General features: G+C 41.0%; 1 protein-coding gene across 2 annotated transcripts in view; it reads left to right on the top strand.

The window, feature by feature from the left end:
- Nucleotides 1-2,209: 2,209 nt before the first annotated feature.
- OTUD7B (OTU deubiquitinase 7B) overlaps nucleotides 2,210-12,509 on the top strand; it is a 53,824-nt gene continuing 43,524 nt past the window's right edge. The window contains exon 1 of one of the 2 annotated variants that reach the window (XM_027097730.1): nucleotides 2,210-2,469. The gene's annotated coding sequence lies outside the window, so the exon portion shown is untranslated. The remainder of the gene's footprint in view (nucleotides 2,470-12,509) is intronic. The other variant, XM_027097728.1, reaches the window with a different exon arrangement.

Raw genomic sequence — 12,509 nt, 5'->3', positions numbered from 1 at the left:
CACTTCCTGGCCCCTAAATTTCCAGGCAAGCCTATAAAGTGTGGTCACTTAAATGAGTTTGATCAGCAACTTGGCCCAGCTTTCAAATTTGGAAACTTTTTGTAGTCACTGCCAAAAGTAAAGGTCAGCCTTGTACTGAGAGGTGGAGAAGGCCTTTGAACGTCATACCTGGTCATAATAAGTCTGTGGTAGTGGAGTTAAGACTAGAAAGAGGTAGTTAACAGATGGGCATAACCTGGTCCTGGGAGGGCCTTGGTGAAACAAGACAGCTTTAAATTTTTGAGGCTCCTCATCTGTGGACCTTTCTGCCTACCTCAGATCTAGCTGGCAAGGGTGGGTGTGATCCATGGAGTTCGGTGACCAAGTCTCATCCTACTCCTTCTCAAATTTGCCACTGAACAGTGTCCAAAATTTGTAGTCCCCACATGCTTGTCCCCCAAATGCCTCTGCCTGCCAACCTGTATTGCTGGTCCTGGATGTGCCTCATGCTAGGTACTCTGACCTACTTGGCCTTGGTATAGCCCTAGGCCCTAAATCTTCAACTCTAAATCCAGGATATTCCCAAGAGATATAGCTGTCTAGGAAGTTTCTTGTTTCAGATGTCAATTTTCTAGTCTTGAGCTGGATAATTCTAAAGTGTCTATGCTCCCCTCTTTACCTTTAGAAACTGAAGACTTCAGAAAGTAGTGAGGGGACAGAAAAGTTGACTGTAATATTTGTTTTTAAATAGGCCTAATGGGCACAACATTTTGAAAACGCAAACCAGTTGCCACAATGTTAGGAATCTGAATTAAAATTTAGCATTTCTTGCGCTTCCCTGGTGGCGCAGTGGTTAAGAATCCGTCTGCCAATGCAGGGGACAAGGGTTTGAGCCCTGGTCCGGGAAGATCCCACATGCCACGGAGCAACTGAGTCCGAGCGCCACAGCTACCGAGCTGGAGCGCTAGAGCCCACAAGCCACAACTATTGAAGCGCGCGCGCCTAGAGCCTGTGCTCTGCAACAACAGAAGCCACCGCAATGAGAAGCCCTCGCACCTCAACGAAGAGTAGCCCCCGCTCGCCGCAACTAGAGAAAGCCCCCACGCAGCAATGAAGACCCAACACAGCCAAAAATAAATAAATAAAATAAATAAACTTAAAATAACTTAGCATTTCTTTGGTCAGATTATAGCAGGGGCTGGCTGCACTTTGTGTTTGTCATAAAGAGGTATTTATTAAATGGCTCTTCTTACTTGAAACTGTCCACGTTCGTCTAATATTTATTCATTCAACAAATATGGAAGGTCTGCTATGTGCCAGGCAAGGCTTATGTTCCCATAGCCATAGGTCCTTGTAAATCACACAGCACATATGTGAGTTCTGCCTTATACAATACAGTTTTGTGTTTTACTAAAGTGTAAGACCCTTGATGCCTGGAATTATGTCTTATTCATTTTTGTGTCCCCAGGATCAATGAGCACAGTGCCTTGCACGTAGTAGGGACTCAATATTTGTGAATTGAACTATGCTACAGCATGGTTGTTGTACAAGGCTGTTAAAAGGTATTACCAAAAAAGCACTACATAACTTGTTTTGCTTGTGCTAACAGTCTAAGGCAGATATGTCAATAGGGTATTATCATTATGCAAGTAAATAAATATTGAGTATTTACAGAGAAAAGTATGCGGTTGGCCAAAAAGTTCGTTCGGGTTTTCCCCTAACATCTTACACTATGTTCACTGCAGGAGTGAAGGAGGGAGAGTGCTTAACTGGGTGGAGATTGGTCTGGAAGAAGTGTTAATTTTCCTCCGGTCAGTCCAGAATGATCGCGTAGAGTAACTAGAATTTCAGTCTTCTCAGTCTAAGTATTTTCATCCCTCTCACCTTTCTAGAACTACCCCGCCTCTTTCTGCTTCTTCCCAAAGGGCTGTGTCCAACTAACTACACCTCAAAGTCTCAAGAGTCCACCCAGTAGCCCTCCAGCTCCGGTTCAAGAACTCTCCAGAACAGGGGCTTTAGGTACACGGGCCAGGAAAACACGGGGTCACGCACGGGGCAAGCGCCAAACTGGCCGCAGCTAGGGGAGTGGCGCTAAGGGCGGGGCTGCTACGGGGTGGGGCGGGGCGGGGCTGGGCGGGAGGAGGCCCGGGGGCCGCTTGGGTGTCACCACCAACCCGCTCCGGCCGGAAACTGGCGCTTGTTTCCGGCCGGACGGCCGAAAACCACCGATCCTGAACCAGCAGCCGGAGTCGAGTGTGGAGCAGGCAAAAAGCCACTGGGGGAGGCCAGTCCAGATCAGTCCCGTCTGGCTCCAGCTCCTGATCCTGTGCGGAACAACAGCCGCGGTCTCAGTCTCTGCCACCGCCTCCGCCTCCATCGTCGACGGGGGAGGGGCCGGCCGGACCCCGGGGTCACAGCAGAGGAATGAGGAGAGGCAGCCGGGCCCCGCGCTCCGCCCCGGCCTAGGGCCTTGCCCCGGGAGCCGCGAGGGTAACGGAGCCCCCGCCTTGTCACCCTCCCCCGTCTGCTCCCGCCCCTCCCGCCTCTTCAGACTCCCAAACTCTGACCCTCTGATCGCCACTGTTCCCCATCTCCTTTCTGATTATATTTCACCCTGAGCCATCTCCTCTCGGCACCCCCTCTTCGCCCTGACTGTTCCTTGCTTGGCCCCAACCTTTCCGCGGTTACTCCTCCCTTTCACCTGCGTCCCGCCTTCCCAGCCTCCCTTCCCCGTTCGTGGCCTCCCTTCGTCAACTGCTGGGCAGTTTGGACGGTCCTCCCTTGTCAGCTAGACTTTCGGGGAGAGATGGTGGAGTTTTAAGGTGGCTAGGAGTGCAGGGTACTACCCTCATTGTAGGATAAAGTTCATTTTAAAGTCTCAATATAAAAGTAAAATGAAAAGAAAACAAGCTGTTCTCCCCTATCGATAGCCAAACTGAGGTGCGTCCAGTAATGGAGGAAGGGAGCGAAAAAGAAGTGTGTGTGTGTGTGTGTGTGTGTGTGAGAGAGAGAGAGAGAGAGAGAGAGAGAGGTTGGTTCTAGGGCAGGCTTATGAACTTTAGAAAAAAGAAAAGTTGCCGTGAGCCGATGGAAACTTTAGAAGCTGATGATGAGTAAGCCGGGGGCTGCGTGATCTCACTCCTCTTCTCATAATTACTAGGTTAACGGTGTGGCTCCGGTCGGGATGGAACGGGATTTGTTTACTGGGCAGGCGTATTTTTAGCTTGTCGGCTCACAAGGACCAGCGCTCTGAGTCTCTCTCTCCGCCTCTCTCTTCCCCTCCGTCTTTCCTTCTCTCTCTTCCTCTTTTTTTCCCACCCCACGCCCCCACGGTCTAGATAATCTCTCTGGAGCCCAGGTGGCTTCTCTGGGCACAATACAGATATAAAAATTAGGTTCAAAGAAATTTTCTGTAAGAGGTTCTCCCCAGCTTTTCAGGGAGTTTTCATGAATGCAAAGGCAAAAATTAGTTGACTTTTAGTACATATATGTATAAAATACTTTATAGAAAATCAGAAACAGGTAATGTTCAGTCTTTGGCTTCTCATACTGTATATTTAGATCTTAGAGGACGCTGGATCCCTTTGTCTTTCAACCTATTTCTAAAGTGGGAAAGGACAAAGTAGAGAGAAGAGGTAGTCAATAAGGCGGGTCCAAAAGGGTAGTTAGTCCTAAATCTTTTAAAAAACATTTTCTATACTGTATTACTTTAAAAAACAGAAACTTTCTTTCCTAATAAGTGAGATTGCATTCTTGATGGGATGGAGAAGACAGCAGGGGCTTATGCTGGGTGCCTAGGGAGAATCAGACTTGTAATTAAACATTTGCTGTGCATAATTTACAAATGAATACATTATGGGCAAACAATTATACTCTTTGTCCTCATTGTTTTTCCGAGCCTTTCTTTTAAAGGTTAGTAACCAACCTGCTGTGCTAGTCTATTGATATTTTGAAGGCTGGACAGAACTGTAAAATAAATGAAATTGATGTTGCTCATCTGGAAGCTGAATACCAGTCTGTTCTAATTTCCGCTAGCTACGCAGCATGCCTCAGAGCACCTCCCTGAGTTAGTGGCCAGTTACTATGTACTTAGAGATTACAAATGAATACACATATTAGCTCATGCTAGGAATAATTGAAATGATAAATACGCTGAAAAGATTTTCCAAAACTGAAATAGATTATTTTTCGATTTTTTCCATTTCGGATTATCAGCACCTTTCTACCGATAATCATCCATTAACATGAATAATTTAGAGTTGAACAGATATCCACTTTGGACAGTACGCATTCAAGCAGGAAGGAAAGATGGAAGGAAGATAGTTTCCAAACTATTACTATTTTTGTTGTTGTTGTTGCCTGCTTTGACTTATCCCTTTCATTTAATGCCAAAGACTCCTTTGTGAAGAAAAAAAGTAAACCTTTGCCAAAGAAAGGGCTGTCTACTGACTTGTATAAGGCAAGCTGACCAGTAATGAATGTTAATTACTAGTTGGACTTTGTGTAGTTATGTTACCAACAACGTGGAAATTTTCCTGAAGCTTTATTTCGTTAATCTCTTTCTTTTGGGACCCCTATTGAAAATGACTTAATTTGAAGGGTAATATCTAATTTTTAAAAATCACACATGCTGTTCCAGAGTCTGTTGACTATCAATAGTTGTTTTAATTTATGAGTTAGTTCGTGCCAATATTAGTGATGATATCTGGCAAATTCAATTCATATCTGTATTTAGCAACTTCCCCTAGTTGAACTACATATATTATTCCAGGGGTTAGGGGTGGGGATTGAAGGAGTGAATAAACTCTAGGAATAAGTGTAGCAGCCCAATAGCCCATCACTGTTTTCAGTTCTCAGAAGGCTTTGTTTGGAATTTTGAGATTCAATATATATGTAACTAAGTGAATTATGATGGAGTAACTCAGTATTAAAAATAAGTTTTCAGACTGTTACGGGGGCACTAAGTGCCACTTGTTAAAGTTTTAGAGCTCCTGAATGTCTCAAGCATGCTAAGTATGCTGGCAGAGGACTTTATAAGGGAGCACACGTTCTCCTTACGCCAGACATTCATCCCATCAAGGGAAAAATCCTGAAACAATGCTTTGAAGTGTGACTTCAGCAGTATCTTTCCTATGCAAACTTAGGAACTGTGGAATGGCAGCCTGGAATCTTTTCAACAGCCCCTGATAAGTCAGACAATTAAAATCTGTGTAACTAGAATGCAGATGCAGGACAGTTTTATCATGAATGCCTGAAATTAGTTGATTTTTTAATATGATAGAAGAAGGAAGTTGATTTTTTTTTTTAAGTAATAAATCCTTGCTGAATAATGACTGAACACTCCTGTGGATAAGGCAGTTTCCAAGTGTCAGTGACAGGCTTTGGGGAGATATAAAAGTTGTAAAAACAGGTGTTCTTGCCCTTGGGACAAGGGTGATGTTGGGGAAGGCAGTATGTAAATGAGAAAGCAGACTATTATAAGCTTTAACATTTAAGAAAAAACATATAAACAAAACCAAGTTTAATGTGCTACAAATGAAGTATGTAGAGATTAGGAAATTCGAAGTAACAAAGTATGAATGAAGTAAATTAGGGAAGATTTCTGAGTCAGTAAAATTTGAAGTGGACTTGGGAGGCTATGGATTACAGTCATAATGAGGCATGGGCTATGGAGTTAGACGATCTTGGTTCAACTTGTGGTTCTACTTTTTACTAATGCGACCTTGGGCAATTTACTTCTGCATCCTTATCTATATAATAGGTGTGAGCATTCCAATAAATAAAATAATTATTCTGTGTTAGGAGTAAAAGGAGATAAAAGATCTTCTGGGCAGAAAGTATAGAATGTACAGTGTGCAATGATGGTATGAATGACTAAGTTGTGTTTGTGGGGAGAATAAATGAGAATGACTGGAGAGAATGTGGGTTGGTCAAGTCATGGGTAGAGCAGGCGAGAGGGTGGAGGGGACTCAGAGGCCAGACTCTGTTGGGTGTTGATGAAAGGGTCAATAGAGTCATTGTAGGTCCTTGAACAAAGGATGGATTTAATGAGAAGTATTGAGCCCTCTGATCCAAGAGCTCAGGGACAAGGAGTCAGGTACCAGTAAATTGTGACTCTCCTACTTCTCTTCTGGACCATCCTGGCCTAAAGAGATCAGCCAGGAGACGTAAGATTCCTTGTAGAAATTTTTGTATTTACACACCTTACTCACTATGTTGAGCTCTGCTTGTGACTGTCTGATGTTGTACCAACCTGTGGGGAAGTCTCAAGGCTATGTCTGGATTCTCTTCAAGAGCTTATGGTAAGGGCAGTGTCATGTTTCCAGTGCATTGAACTTTCAGTTATCTCTGCTATTGTAGGGAGCACTAGTTTAGGTAATTCAGAACTTCAGAAAGAAATTTCTTGGTTTGAAAATGCATTATTTTAAAAACCAGACTTATTTTAGTGTTTTGGGGATCATACTGATGAAATGAATTGGCATTTCTAAGCCTGAATTACCTGATAGTGAGGAAAGTATACTGATGGTGAAGAAACGTCAGTCTTGGATTAAAGATTTTGCCTCAGAAATCCATAAAATGAAAAGTCCATATGAGGGTAATTAAGACTGGGCTATACTGAGTATGTTAATGAAGACCAATTTCTTTTCAAAATCTGTGTGTGTCCAATGTGGCCTCAGGCTGTCTGCCTTATTCCTAAGAGCTATTGGTAGAAGATGCCTATGTTGCAGCCTGAATAAGTCTTTACACACAATATCTGGAAGAGTCCTACTGCGTGATACTGCATTGTTGAAGATTAAGCTGGCTTTTTTTTGAAGGACTTGGGCTTTGTAGAGGCTCTTCAGATATTAGCGCCTTTGAAAATCTATTAGATTTTTCCTCCTGGAGTAAACTTGTTTGAAAATGTGGCCAATTTAAGAAAAAAAAAAAAAAAAGAAAAAGGAATGAGGAGAAGTCCACACTTAAGAAGTAAACAAAAAAATCACACAGCTGTTCTTCCATCCTTGTTCTTTCAGTTGACTTGCTTTCCTTCATCCTTGCCTACCCCCAGCCTTCTCATAATCATTACCAAACTATGTGCTTGTGATGTCATGGGCACAGGATTATTATTTACCACTTAAGTCAGGAGATTGAAGTATCTCTGAGCTAAAATTCAGAGGTGGAAAAATCAGTCATCTTAATTTATACAGTTTAGTTCAGGATTATTTTTAACTGTGTTTTTTAGGATTATCTCTTATACCTTATACTATAAGAAATAGTTTTTGATAGGAGAGACTACTAAGCTGTTATTTTTAGTGATCCTGCTGTGAATTTAGTTCTACTAAGTGGTATGGAGGATTAGGAAAAATGACAGTTTTGTGCCCTTGAAGAATTTACAGCCTAGTTGGGAGTAAGGGGAATAGGAAGGAATGAATACCTATTGAGCCTCTTTATGCCAGAGAAAAATTTAAAATGTGAAAGTGTATTATCATTTGCATAATACAGACCTCATACCATAGGTGTTTTGGGAGAAGAGTACTCAGGTAGTTATGAGTGATGTCACAGAGGAATTGTGACTTACTCCAGATCTTAAAAAAAATTGTATTAGGTACAAGAAATGAAAATGAAGCAAATAACAAAAAAATCATTTAAATTTGGAGCTGAGAGGGATCAAGCAGAAGCCTGGGCACAGGAATGTACTTGGAATGTTCTTGGGGCAGTGATGAGACTGACCTGAGTCGCAGTGAATAGTAGTAAAACACAGGTGGTTAGGATGGTCTGGAGCTATGTTTATAGAGGGTCTTAAAAGTCAGGCTTATAAGTTTAGATCTTGAACAATGGAAAATAGCTAACCACTGAGAATTTTTTATTAGGATTGTAATATGATGATATTGGGAAATAGATTGGCTTGGAGGGAAGGGAGATTAGCAGCTGGGATGTGTGAGGTGATGAGGCCTGAGCTAGAGTTGTGGAGGGTGGGTTAAGGAGGGGAAAGAGTGACAAAGAGATTGTGAAGGAAAAAATTGAAATCAGTGCGGGCTGGATGTGGAAGATGATGGAGAGTGTTCAATCAAACATAATGATAGCATTTTAAGCCTGGGTTTCTGAGATACTGACTGGGGTAAAGAAGTTAGGGAGGTTTCCTCATTTCTTAAGGAAATATGATGAGTTCAGTTTGAGATGTTTTGGATTTAAAGTGGCAATGAAACATCCGAATGAAAGGTGTTCCAGTTGTTAGAGAAGAGCCTACAGCTGGTGGAGCGGTGAGGGTTAATAATGCTTGAAAGTGTTGTTTTGCAGTTCATCAGCATAGATGTGGTAGCTGTAGCCAAGAAGATGGATAAACTCTCTGAAGACTAGAGTTTAGGGAAAGAGCAGAAGGCCAAAGATAGTGGTACTGATAAATACTACTATTCTCCACTCTTCAGGCCATCTTAATTGAGTTTTTCTGTCTCCTTTCATGTTTTCTGTTCCTCTGCTCCCCACTCCATCAAATACCCATTGAATGTCTCTTGTAAGCACTGTCTTAGGCACTAAGGAAGCAGATGAGTCAGACAAGATCTCAATGTCCAAGGGGGTTATGGGTCTAGTGGGAGGAGAGAGATGTGTCAGTATATAGATGGAATGAAGTGTGATAGGTATTGTGTTAGAGGTATGTAGGGGGCAGAGTGGGGGCCTAAAGGTCAGTTCTGCCTTGGACATTCAGAGGTTGGAAAGTGCCTCCCAGAGGAGATGATATTTGAGCTGAGTCTTGAAAGATGAGTTAAGGATATACCCTACAGATGAGAGAGAGAAGTACACTCCAGGCTGAGAAAACAGCATGAACAAAAGCTTAAAGGAATGAAACAGTCAGGCTTCTTCAGGTAACTTTTAAGTAATTATTATGGCTGGAGGACAGGGTTGGAGGGCGGGGAAGAGGCTGGAGAAGTAGGTAAGGCCGATCATGGACAGCTTTATCTTGTGCTACACTAAATGATAAGCCATTTAAGGGTTTTTAAGCATTGGGTGATAAAGTAATTTTCATGTTCTAGAAAGATTATTTTGTTAGTGGTATATAGAGGGTGGATTGGAGAGGAACAAAGCAAAAGACTTTTAAAATAACTTTATTATGTTTAACAGTAATACGTTTGTTGTTGAGTGATCATGTTTGTGGAATCATGGAATCAGAGAACTAGAGGGACTGTTAGGCTTCTTAGTCTCCCTCATTGATTTTCAAACGGAATACCTGAGATTTACTTAGGATCACAGAAGTAGTGAAGTGATAGCTTGGTCTGGAATTCAGTCTTCAGTGGCTGTAATGAGGTAGGTGATTAATAAATGTTAGCTCACCTCTCTCATTCCCTCACAAGTCCCGTTGCAGTGTTTGTTCCATTCTGCCACACTGCATTGAGCTAGAAGACAGAAGGACTTCTGTCGTTTCACTCCATTGTCCTTTTTACTAGTCCAAAGTGAACAGTGGTATTTTCCCAGGTCTGACTGAGGAAGATCTGTTCTGAGAGTACCATGGAGAATAGGGACTTTGACCTGGGGCAGTTGGATGCCCTGGAGTGGAGTGAATAGGATGTTAGGATTCTTCAGCGATAGTGATTCAAATGTAGAAGAATGTCAGGGTATTTGTGTTATTGTGTGTGTAGATGTATTTATCTCTCCTGCTAAGTTGCCTTCAAGTTTTCTTTTAAACTTAATTTTAAATTGTACTAATGAAACTTTGGTAAAAGAAATAAGCTATGATAAATTGGGCACCGAAAAAGTATATCTAAAAAACAAGATTTGTCATTATACTTGGATTCTAAATCTTTCTTCCCCATGTTTTTAATTTCATTGGATTTTTGTGAAGGTAAATAAATTATTTGGGTTTAAAGCGTGAAGTAAGAGTTTGGATTTTGCGTTTTAGTCTTTTTTGCTGGAGAAAAACAGAACAGGATAGAGGACATCTTAGAGGTCCTTAGATTCCCCTGGGGAAAGTTGGGACATGAGGGGATGTAGAAGGATGGATGCCTTCCACTGGTAAGTCTTCATCGAAACTTAACTGAATTATGATTTCTCTACTCCTTTCTCTGGGCTCTGTCAACATCTCCAGAGAAGGGCCTTGGATTGGATACTGTCCACTTTAGCAGAGCTGCCAATTCTTAATTCTTTCTCAAGTGGGCAAGGGTACATTTTGTTTTTGTTTATGAGTGTTTGGGGGAGGGGTGGGGAGAGAGGCGGCATGGAATAGCTACTCACAGTGAGTCTTTATCTGAATTCCTGTGTAACTGGAAGTTTCCTTGGCTTTGTTTTGCGGCAGATGACTTGGTTACAGGGCATTTAAGCTACGTGGGAAGGTGGTTCTCTCTGCCTTCAGTTATCTGACCTAGGATGGCAATAAAAACTTCCTTTCTGTCCATATATGTCAGCCTCCACCTCACTCTGTTCTAAGTGCCTTTTGTGCACACTAGGTGGGGGATCTGAAGGACGCTCTTCAGTCTAAAACTGAGCTTATCAACTGTTCCCTTAAAGTTTAGGGGAACCAACCTGCTCCTGATTATTTTTGTGTTAATGACTCCCCTATTCTTCCAGTTACCCGGCCCTTTCTTAATTTAAAAATTTTGAATACTAAGATATTTTAAATATTTAGAAAAGTTCAGGGGAAAAAACCCTAACACAATTTTGAGCCCACAACCCAAATTTAATGGATATTAACATTTTGTCATATTTGTTTTAGATCTCTCACTCTCTGTTAGGTATTAGATATAGCCAAAGTCCTACTCTGCATCCTTATCCCCTTCTTCTTTCTTGGGAAATGAATCCTGTTCTGAATTGTTATGTATCATTCCGTTTCATGTTTTATACTTTTTAAAAAAATGTGTAATATAGACACAAACAACATATAGTTTTATTTTGAAATCATAAATAGAGTCATACTGCATGTATATTTTTGCAACCTTTTCTCTCAACATTGTTTTTCACATTTGTGTACATGTAGATCTAGTTCATTTAATCACCTTAATCTTGAAGCCTTTTTCTTCTACTGTCCTCCCCACTTGCCTCATGAAATAATCCTACCCATCAGAGTCCCAGTTTAAACCCTGTCTTCCATGAAAACTTTCCTGTTTTTTTTCTCCTGCAGGCTGCGATCTTTCCTACTTCTGAATCCGCCTATCATTTTATTGGTACTGATCTGGTGGTAGTTGTATATTCTTGTATTTTAGTTTATTTGTGCCCTTAGCATGGCTCTTCTACTATACTGTGAGCTCCTTGAAAGCAGATAAGTAGTTTATTTTATCTTTGTATCCCTCAGGGGCTTGCCACAGTAACATAAACATAGTAGGCATTTAGTCGCTATTAGTGACTAAATGGTTAACTAATGAATAAAAAAATAAAGACAGTCCTTTGAGTTGGTGAACTGTTTAATTATGAGTGATATAGTGGCCCTAATGAAAAATAAAGCTTATAAAGAAACATTCAGCACTGAAAATTATATAGAAATGCACATAAAAGTTGAGAGCAGTCAAGACTAACTTCCTGTAGGAGATGAGAGCAAACATTCCCTGAAAAATGAAATAGGAATTGATTGGTGATATCATCCCAATGAGGAAACTCCTGGGAATTGATCCTGATGGTATTTGAGGCAATGTGCTCCTGTGGCCAGACACATTTCACTAGCTATCAAATTCTGCTATTGTCATCAAGGTCTTGACACCTTCACTGGAGATGTATATTGGCATTGGGAAAAAGCAGCCTATCTGTTCACTTAATGAATACTGCTGAGAAACAGGAATTCTTAGGCCTCTAAAAAAGAAAGCCTAAATAATGTACACATTTGTACATATATATGTACTTATACTTTTAACAGCACCTTTTTTATTGATGTGACCAGATTGTATCTCAGCAAAATATTTTTAAGCTTTTAATTGTGGAATGTGTAGTACCAGTATAACATTGTTAGGCCTCACGGAAGCCCTTCCCACCCCCCACCAGGAAGAAATTAAATGTTAAGTTGAACTATAATGAAATTGCAATTTTAGAGGTAAAGTAAGTAAAATATCACCAATGGTTATTGCTTAAACTTATGTTTATGTTGTTATGTTAAATGGTTATTATGTTTAATGGTTATTATGTTAAATGGTTATTGCTTAAGCTTATATTTAATGGTTATTGCTTAAACTTAAACTGTAGTTAAACTTAACATGTCACGTCTTGATTTCCTATGGGGGTTCTGAAGAACATTATTATGGACCTTTCTGAGGGCTAATTCCAAATCTATTTATAATTCTAAAATGCACTTCTGAACTTTAATTTACAACCGATTATCTTTTGTAGTTATCTTTAGCTCAAATTTTTGATAAAATGTTCTTATTTCTTAGCACACATTTAGTATATTTGGGAAGGTTGTAGGGGAATGTGTGAAGGTTATAGGCCAGAGTACCTGGAAGATAAGGCTGAGATGAAAACTTACGCTGTCAGTAGCTACATATAATTGATTGAATTGGCTTTAATGAGCTTGCAGTTCCTTTGAGTAGATGACCACCCCACTATCCTTTCCTGCCACCCCCACGTCTCTTCTCTAGTCT

The sequence above is a fragment of the Aethalodelphis obliquidens genome, unplaced genomic scaffold (assembly GCF_003676395.1).
Source record: "Aethalodelphis obliquidens isolate GAN/ISIS:26980383/991018 unplaced genomic scaffold, ASM367639v1 scaffold116, whole genome shotgun sequence".
In the NCBI taxonomy this organism is placed as follows: domain Eukaryota; kingdom Metazoa; phylum Chordata; class Mammalia; order Artiodactyla; family Delphinidae; genus Aethalodelphis; species Aethalodelphis obliquidens.
Note: the sequence above shows the minus strand (reverse complement) of the source record. Positions and strands in the feature narration are given on the sequence as shown.